This window comes from Bufo gargarizans, chromosome 5 (genome assembly GCF_014858855.1).
Source record: "Bufo gargarizans isolate SCDJY-AF-19 chromosome 5, ASM1485885v1, whole genome shotgun sequence".
Lineage (NCBI taxonomy): Eukaryota > Metazoa > Chordata > Amphibia > Anura > Bufonidae > Bufo > Bufo gargarizans.
Genome location: NC_058084.1, coordinates 244,862,030 through 244,872,387, shown reverse-complemented (window position 1 = coordinate 244,872,387; position 10,358 = coordinate 244,862,030).

Sequence of the window (10,358 nt, the reverse complement as noted above, 5' to 3'; positions counted from 1 at the left end):
ACTCTATATAAGGTCAAAGCATAACTCTAATTTATTTGGTGGGGGCTTCACATTATATACCCACCATATAAGTGGGAGGAGTTTAAGGAATATGTATTATAGACTCAGATGAATTCCTGACAGTTTCAAGTTTTTGCTGCAAATAGTTTCAATCATAGAATGCATACTGGGGGTTGTCTATCGGACAGACACCATTTTGTAAGTGACAAGCAAGTGTCCATTCTATTCCATAACAGTCCCCCCTTGGATTCTTGATTGTAGAACATTCCCTGCCTAGTGAACCCCTGGGAATACAACTCGCAATCCTCTTCACCCACAGTGGCGACAACCTATCCCTTTTGGGTAGACTCCCGGTTAATCGGACTTATGATACTACCCTGGGATTCATCTTTCCCTATCTCGTTATGACACCGTAATTGGTGGGGTAACTTGTGTTGAATTCTTTGGTTTCCATTTCTTCTTCACCATATAGCAGTATGATGGGCTGGCTGTTCAGTAATTGAAGTCACAATTTTTCCACATATTTTTCGGACACAATGTACAATGTAACATAACACTACTGACATTAATACTAGCATCAAGACTATCACCATACCTATCTGGGTGAGGAAGGATTTACAATTTTTTAACCATCCAAAGTACTCATCCCATGGGTCTGTTATCCCTGAGTTACATTGTAATTCGTCTGAGAGGTTAGTAAGCATGTTTATTGCTTCAGTTACCTTCCCTTTGGGGCCAGTGTTATCTGGGATGTAGGTGCAGCAAGTTTCCCCAATCATGGGCCATCCTGTTCTGCAAGGGTTGCATCAGAAGGGGCATAGATTCCCGTTGCATCAGAAGGGGCATAGATTCCCGTGATAAGAACATAGTCCTACCACTTTACAAATCGCTAGTCAAACCACACATGGAGTACTGTGTACAGTTCTGGGCTCCTGTAAACAAGGCAGACATAGCAGAGCTGGAGAAGGTCCAGAGGAGGGCATCTAAAGTAATAACTGGAATGGGGCAACTACAGTACCCTGAAAGATTATCAAAAATTAGGGTTATTCACTTTAGAAAAAAGACGACTGAGGGGAGATCTAATTAATATGTATAAATATATCAGGGGTCAGTACAGAGATCTATCCCATCAGCTATTTATCCCCAGGACTGTGACTGTGACAAGGGGACATCCTCTGCGTCTGGAGGAAAGAAGGTTTGTACACAAACATAGAAAAGGATTCTTTACGGTAAGAACAGTGAGACTATGGAACTCTCTGCCTGAGGAGGTGGTGATGGTGAGTACAATAAAGGTATTCAAGAGGGAGCTTAATAATATTACAGGCTATAGCTACTAGAGAGGGGTCGTTGATCCAGGGAGTTATTCTGATTGCTTGATTGGAGTCGGGAAGGAATTTTATATTCCCCTAAAGTGGAGAAAATTGGCTTCTACCTCACAGGGTTTTTTTTTTTTTGCCTTCCTCTGGATCAACTTGCAGGATAACAGGCCGAACTGGATGGACAAATGTCTTTTTTCGGCCTTATGTACTTATGTACTACTATAAAAAAAAAAAAAAAAAAAAAAAAAAAAGGTTGCTGTTCTGCAATTCCTTGCTGTTCTGCAATTCCTTTTAGGGCATCACGGGTGTAGTTTACAAATCTTTGCTGATTATAATATATGTAGTTTATCCAGTCGACGTTCTTGTTGATTGTCACTATTGGGAGTAGGGATTCAAATCCAGCTGCCACCTGATCTCTTGTCTTAAACTTGTTGGGGACCCCCCTTGGGACTCCTATTGTGTTTATATACACATGTGGGTCAAAGCTCCCCTGTAGGAAGGCCTCCCCTTTTGACCTCCCTAAATAGGTTTTTTGAGTATACCCTCTAACTGTGGCATGATCTTCTAGTATGTGAAGGGGCATTATGGCTTTCTCTAGTGCACATTCACCGGACCAATTGCCTTCTAATCTAGTTCTTATTTTTCCATCTCCACAGATCCAATAGATGTCCCCCAAAGATACCCTCTGATTCTTCTGTGTTTCAGTGGACAGGTTGCTGTAGGATAAGCAGTACCCCTCTGTGAAGTTGACCAAGAATCTCTGACTGCCAGGGTTGAAGTAACAAGTGTAATTACCAGGGTATATGGTTATGCCTTCACCTGGTTTATGGGTTTTTACTACCAGGGGGTATTTTCTCTTCCACTTTTCACAGTCATTCACACTAGTGTTGGTGTATAGGTTGAGGAAGCAGCTTTCAGTCTCAGGAGGCAGATGCAAGGGCACTGTGCCTAGGTGTGGGCATGCCCCCCCCCCCGCATATGTAACTGGGTCAAGACTCTTAAAGTAGTAGCCCAGCGGTCTGTTGTGTCCACCATGAGTTTGGGTAAGAACTCCAGTAGCGTCACCTTGACGTTCCATGACATACAGCCTGAAGGGAAGGCTGCAGTTAGGAATCCCAAGGGCCGGAGCAGTTGCAATTGCTGTCTTCAACTTGTCAAAGGACTCATTAGCCTCCCTTGTTAACTGCAACAGAGAGGTTGCATTCTGGGGAATACAGTCATATAGGGGCTGCATCAGCACTGAGGCATCGGGGATCCAGGGCCGTCATTAGGAAATGAGGCCTAAGAAGGTCTGCAATTGGTGTGGAGTGTCTGGTATATATGAAACCGCCTTTTTCCTGGAATCCGTCAAGTGTTTCCTATCTTGGGAAATACAGTGGCCAAGAAAGACTACCTTGGGTAAACACAATTGGAGTTTGGTTTGAGATACTCTGCAGCCCGATTCGGCCAGGAACTGTAGGAGAGAGATTGAGCTGGACAGACATTCCTGAAAGCTTGAAACAGAAAGGAGGAGGTCATCCACGTATTGTAGGAGTTCGACTTCCAGGTTGTCTGCCTGCCATAGTTGGAGCACGGAGGACATGGCTTTGCTAAAGCATGAGGGGCTATTCTGTGCTCCCTGAGGCATCATAGTCCAAGTGCATTGCTTGCCTGCATGTGTTAATGTGACAATCTACTTTTAATTATCTCTTTGGCCTTGCAGACAGTGTTCTCGCTTATCACACATGCCAATGTCATGACTTCACTCTCCCCTTCCAGCTATGGCCCCCTGTCTCTCACTCTATATTCACAGATTAACAGATTCACGCACAGTTCAGGGCACACAGGCACACAATGCTTCTTCTCGAGTTACTCCAGAATGAGGGCCGAGTATTCTAGTTTTGTTCTCTACTATACTTTGTAGATCTGACCACGTACACCCATATGTCTTGTATATTTGATCAAATTTACGGTAAAACGGCATGGGGTGGGTCTCGGGGTACGGCATCTGACTGACAATTGAATACAGCTGATTTGGTGCGAATGACACATATCCTCCTCCTCCTTCTTCCCCCCGACCATCACTTGAACAACCTGCTGTGGCAGACTGAATGTGCCATCAAGACTTATCATGGGATAGAGTGCTTGAACTTGTGGGCTTACAGGCAGTACGGAGGGATCTGGGTTACCAGGGGTTAACAGTCCAGTAGTAGGTGTCGACTGGGAATATGACGGTGTCTCATGCAGAGCTGTGGGTAGGAGGTGGCGGGAAGCTATAGGAATCTGGCTATGTGGGCGTGAAGAACCATATGCGAGGCACGTAACATGGGAGGGAGGATTCTGTTGCACACATACGGCACAGGTCCCCCCCGACTTCTTCTTGATGACACCATTATTATAAGGTGGCTGCTGCCTGGGCATACAGTAATATCTTCCTGTCTTTTCATTATATGTCTGTTCTCCCCCCGTCCGTTCAAATTCTTTGCTGCAGTCAAGCCACACCCCCACTGCACTTACTATCTTTTCATCAATAAGTTTGACTTTCTTCTCATTTAACAATGCTCAATCATTTCCCTCTCTTGTCCATGTACTGCTCTGGTGAGCAACATCCCTTCGGGACACTTTCAACATTTCCCATAATGTGAAATCAGAATAAAGTGTCTGTGGATCACTACAGCTGGGTAATGGATTCAAGGTGCTCTTGGTTTATGTGACCCACCCAGTCACGGAAAAGATTGCGAAAAATACCAAGGTTAAACCAGGCACTCAATGTGGAGATTAATTGATCAAACAATTTATTAAGGGAAGGTTCCCTCAATAGCAATAAAACATACAATAAAATATACCAATAAAATACCATAAAATCACATAATTCACATGAGAAAAAACACTGATCAAATAACAGCAATGATGGTCATATACTTTAAGGCAGTGATGCGGCTTGGATTTAAATACCGCAACCCTTATTCCAGTCTGGAAGAAATCGCAATTCCATATATTGTAACAAGTCTTAAATCGCCGGTCTTAAATAGGTAGTCACAAAGTGCAATAAGGTGACGTCCCACCTATTTGAGCAACTATGTTGCTTTGTTTTACCTGGCCAGTATGTCCTTATCCTACGTCCGGACCTAAGATGCACTGTGGGCACGATGTCACCTGGATATCCACTCACAAAACTATGTTTGTGGCTTTTTGTGCAGGGATTCCTCCGGTGTTCGTCACTCACAGCTATTCGGTTTCAAAGTCCAGGGGAGCTACTGTCCCAGCATGCCGGTACAAGGCATTAACCATACGCGTTTCGGGGTTGTCTGGATGACCCCTTCCTCCACTGAGTAGTAGAGAAGTATAAGATTACACACAGTATTAACAGTCAAAGAAACAAAAACACAAAAACAATGTTGGCTACTTCCTCCGCCTCTTCCACCTACACTGCCTCCTGGTTCAAGATTATTTTTATTTTATGTATTCTGTGGGTTTTTTTTTAAGTCATTTCCCTATCCACATTTGTTTGCAGGGCAATAGTCTTGCTCTTACCCCCATTTTACTTCCTTTTGCAGCTCTCTAGCACTTTCTATGACTGTTTTACAGCCATTTTACAGCCCTAAAGTTTAGGGCCCCATTGACTTCTATGAGGTTTGGGTTCGGGGTCAAGTTCGGGCACCCGAACAGAACTTTGAAACAAAGTTCGGCTGAACCAGTTAAACCTGAACAGCCACGGTTTTGCTCATAGCCATTTATAACTTGAATTTAAAGAAAATTGTTAACTAAAGAAATGTTCAAATATGTCAGGTCTTAATTAGAGTTTTTAAAACAATGATTGCACATAAAAGGCTACATTTCTTCTAATCAAGCTAATTAGAAATGAATAAAAGAAAAAAAAAAAAAAACACATATAGTGTAATTAGCAACATTCTTACTGTGAAGCTCTATCTTTTTGTTTTAGGCCATTTTCCGCATAATTGTATCCTACACCAGAGATTAATAATTTATTTACAACTAAAATGTATGATTTGTTTCTAAATCTGTTTACCATATTAAAATTAAAGTAATTTTTTGGCTAGATTAATTAATATAATTAAATGTATTTTAATGTATTATGTAAAGGAAAATAAACACTAAAAGTGATATTTTCATTCAAAAGGTTAACCATGCATTTCTAATAACATATCTGGATCATAACTGGTTACTGCAACAGTGTAATTTTCTCAGTACTAACATAATATTTGCCGCATTTGTTTGTTTTTAAAAACAGCATTTATTGCATATGTCAATAACATAGCATACAGAAATATTAAATGAGCAATCATACCTGTACTCAATTCACAATACACAATACACAAAAATGTTAAGACAATATTTCCTGACATTGAAATTATAAGCAGAATCATGATATATAAACTGCAATAAAAAAATAATAATTATATATATATATATATATATATATATATATATTATATTTAATCTATTTCATTTAATGTTTGTGTGTGTCACTAAAATATAGACAGTATCCACTATAACAGTAACATCTACAGCATCCCGCCGCCTTAACAGTGCCCTCCACAGCCCCCCACCCCTTAACACTGACCCCCCACAGTGCTCAGTCTCCTTAAAATGGGACCTCCACAGCAGCCCACCCCATTCACTTTGACCTTCACAACAACCTGCCCCTTTAACAGTGAGTTTCACAGCACCCCCCCCCCCCCCCCCCCTTTACCGTGACCTTCATAGGGGCCTGCCACCTTAACAGTGGCCTTTACAGCACTTTGCCCCTTAACACTGACCTCCATAGTGGACCATCCCTTAACTGCCTCCGGATCGCCTAACGCAGGATCGCGGTCCGGAGGCGGCAGTCCCAGGCAGAGTCACGCATATATGCGTCATCTCGCGAGACGCGAGATGACGCGCTTAGCCGGCCCGCGAATGCGCATCGCGGGCCGGCAAAAGTTCGAGGAAGGTCACGTCATCAGCTTGCCAGCCAATGATCGTGGCTGGCAAGCTGACGATTTAAAAAAATCCCCAGATCACCCCCCTGCACCCCAATTAACCCCTTGATCACCCCTTCTTGCCCCTGTCAATCACCTAGTGAAAGGAAAAAAGTGATCAGTGTAAACTTTTTTGTCCACTGGTATTGACTGATAGGTTTTAGGATAGTTTAGCCCCCTTGGTTAGGTAGTTTAGCGATTGTTTAGCGCCCAGCCCACCGCACCGCAGTCAGTGATTCGCTGATTAGCGTATCGCTAATCAGTATTTGTACTTTCATAGTATCTGTAAGTGATCAAAACTGATCACAGTCAGATCTATAATAGTATTAGTGTCACCTTAGCTCGCCCTCCACCCAAAATGCAGTGTTTGCCCGATCAGGCCTGATCGGTCGCCCACACGTGCGTTCACCCACGCCCACCCCGCCGCAGTGACAACATTTTATTTATTTTTTTATCACTGCAGAATCACTTTACAAGCGCTGTGGCGATTAAAAAATCAGTTTTGATATTTTTTATCAATCGCAGCGGCCTCCGGTACTTCGCTAGCCTCCCATTTGTAAGACAGGCTTGCTTTTTTTCTTGGGTAGTCTCATGGAATACCCCTAAATTACTAGTCCAAATGTCAAACAGGGGGTATTCTTCTAAAGAGGCCTACAGGCTTCTGACCCAGTCGGATGAGGAATGGGAACCCTCATCTGATGAATCTAGCAGGTCAGAATATGAACCTGTAGAAAGCAGTAGCAGTCTGACACAAAGTTCGGACAAGGAGGTTGAGGTCCCTGATAGCACCAGGCGTACCCGGCCCTGTGTTGCTAGACCACAGGTTGCGCAGGATCCGCTTCAAGGGCAGCAGAGTGGGGCTGGCGCTGTCGGATTACTTGGTGAGGCATACACCAGCAGCGCAGCCCTCCCTGGACCTAGTTCCAGCACTGCCATACAACATGGTGAAGTGGTGAGCACCAGAAGGGCAGTTGAAGCTGGTACGGTGGCACTAGCAATAGTTACCCCGTCGCAGCCACCGCACAGACAGGCCCGTAGACCCCCTAGAATCCCTGAGGTGCAGGCAAATCCTGATTGCCAGTCCCCAACTTCAGCCGCACCATTAGTGCACCATTCACCGCCCAGTCTGGAGTTCGGGTTGAGACAGCTCAGATCGGTTCGGTCCTGGGATTTTTTGAGCTGTTCTTGACTACGGAGCTCTTGGACATAGTCATGGCAGAAACAAACCGGTATGCCACACATTTATAACCGCCAACCCAGGAAGCTATTATGCCCAGCCTTTCCGGTGGAAAACAGTCCAAGTTTCTGAATGAAAAAAAATTCTGGGCCTTCTCCTCAACATGGGTCTAACCAAAAAGAATGAATTGCGGTCATATTGGTCCACAAACCCAATTCATCACATGCCCATGTTCTCTGCTGCCATACCCGGGGCACGATTTGAGGCCATCCTGCGTTTCCTGCACTTTAGTGACAATAGCACCTCTCGTCCCAGAGGCCACCCAGCTTTTGACCGGCTCCACAAAATTCGGCCCCTCATAGACCACTTCAACCAGAAATTTGCAGATTTGTATACCCCTGAGCAAAACATCTGCGTAGACGAGTCCCTAATACATTTTACCGGGTGCCTTGGCTTCAAACAATACATCCCAAGCAAGCGCGCCCGGTGTGGGGTCAAATTGTATAAGCTCTGTGAAAGGGCCACAGGCTATACCCACAAATTTCGGATCTATGAGGGTAAAGATCAGACCCTGGAGCCGGTCGGTTGCCCTGACTACCTGGGGAGCAGTGGGAAGACAGTCTGGGACTTGGTGTCACCCTTATTTGGCAAGGGGTACCATCTTTATGTGGACAATTTCTACACAAGTGTGGCCCCCTTTAGGCATTTGTTCCTAGAACAGATTGGCTGCTGTGGCACCGCGCAAACTAGTTGCGCGGGCTTCCCCCAACGGCTCGTTACCACCCGTCTTGCAAGGGGGGAGATGGCTGCCTTGTGTAACGAAGAACTGCTCGCGGTGAAATGGAGAAACAAGCGTGACGTTTACATGCTCTCCTCCACGCAGACACGACAATCCAAATTGAGCGAGCAACCAGTGTCATTGAAAAGCCCCTCTGTGTCCACGACTATAATTTGCTCATGGGAGGGGTGGACTTCAATGACCAGATGTTGTCTCCGTATTTAGTTTCCCGACGCACCAGACGCTGGTACAAGAAGGTGTCTGTATATTTAATTCAATTGGCTGCATATAATAGTTTTGTTCTCTACAGTAAGGCTGGGAGAACAGGATCCTTCCTAAAATTTCAGGAAGAGATCATCGAGAACCTCCTGTATCCAGGAGGTTCCGTGGCCCCATCCACCAGTGTAATTAGCCGTCTACACGAGCGACATTTCCCCAGTGTTGTTGCCGGTACCTGAACCCAACCGTCACCCCGAAAAAGATGTTGTGTCTGTAGCAGGAGTGGAATAAGGCATGACACCCGCTATTTCTGTCCTGACTGCCCTGACCACCCTGCCCTATACCACCAGTAAGCAAAAAAGTTAACGTTCAGTTCAAAAAGTTAAAGTTTATATGTTCTGTTCAAAAGTTATTATAAAGTTAATAAAATTATGGCGTTGTGGCCTGGTTTTTTCATTTTTTTTTTTTTTTACCTTCCATGTGGACCAACCGATCGACTAGCTGCAGCACTGATGTGCATTCTAACAGAAGCATTGCGCTGCTGTCAGATTACACAAAAGTTGGTGTATGCGGCGCTGCAAGACGAGATTTCTCCTCTGCAGTAAAAGATACGTTTGCCGAGGCATATGAGCTGAGGAGGCGGCGTTGTTCATATGCTTTGGCAAACACTTTGTATATATATAAAAAAAAAAAAATCCCAGCAATTATTTATTCATCCACATCGATTGATGTGAATAGAGAAATCGGGTTTGCCAGGACATACGAGCTAAGTAGGTATGGATGTTGGGCGGAGCTCCTATGTCCTGACAGACGCTTTTCCCCTCCTTTTTTTTTTTGGGCAGAGATTTTTTCATCCTGATGCGAATGAAGAAATCTGTGTCATTATTTTTTTCTTTCAGCCCAGAGGCTGAACGGGAAAAAAAAAAATCTCATTACCTGTATGCTCAATACAAGGAGAATAGCAGAAACTCGTAATGCTGGCCATACATGTAATGATTGCGGAGACCCTCAAATGCCAGGGCAGTACAAACACCCCACAAATAACACCATTTTGGTAAGAAGACACCCCAAGGTATTCGCTGAGGGGCATATTGAGTCCATAAAAGATTGACATTTTTGTCTCAAGTTAGCGGAAAGGGAGACTTTGTGACAAAAAATAAATAAATATCAATTTCCTCTAACTTGTGCCAATTTTTTTTTTTTCTATGAACTCGGCATTCCCCTCATTGAATACCTTTGGGGTGTCTTCTTTCCAAAATTGGTTTACATGTTGGGTATTTAAACTGCCCTGGCTTTTTAGGGGCCCTAAAGCATGAGAAGAATTCTGGGATCCAAATGTCTAAAAATGCCCTCCTAAAAGAAATTTGGGTACCTTTGCGCATCTAGGCTGCAAAAAAGTGTCACACTTGTGGTATCGCCGTACTCAGGAGAAGTTGGGGAATGTGTATTGGGGTGTCATTTTACATATACCCATGCTGGGTGAGATACATATCTTGGTCAAATGCCAACTTTGTATAAATAAAATGGGAAAAGTTGTTTTTTGCCGAGATATTTCTCTCACCCAGCAAAATTACACCCCAAAACACATTCCCCAACTTCTCCTGAGTACAGCGATACCACATGTGTGACACTTTTTTTCAGCCTAGGTGGGCAAATGGGCCCACATTCCAAAGAGCACCTTTCGGATTTCACAGGGCATTTTTTACAGATTTTGATTTCAAACTACTTCTCACGCATCTGGGCCCCTAAAATGCCAGGGCAGTATAACTACCCCACAAGTTACCCCATTTTGGAAAGAAGACACCCCAAGGTATTCCGTGAGGGGCATGGCGAGTTCCTAGAATTTTTTATTTTTTGTCACACGTTAACGGAAAATGATGATTTTTTTCTTATTTTTTTTTTTT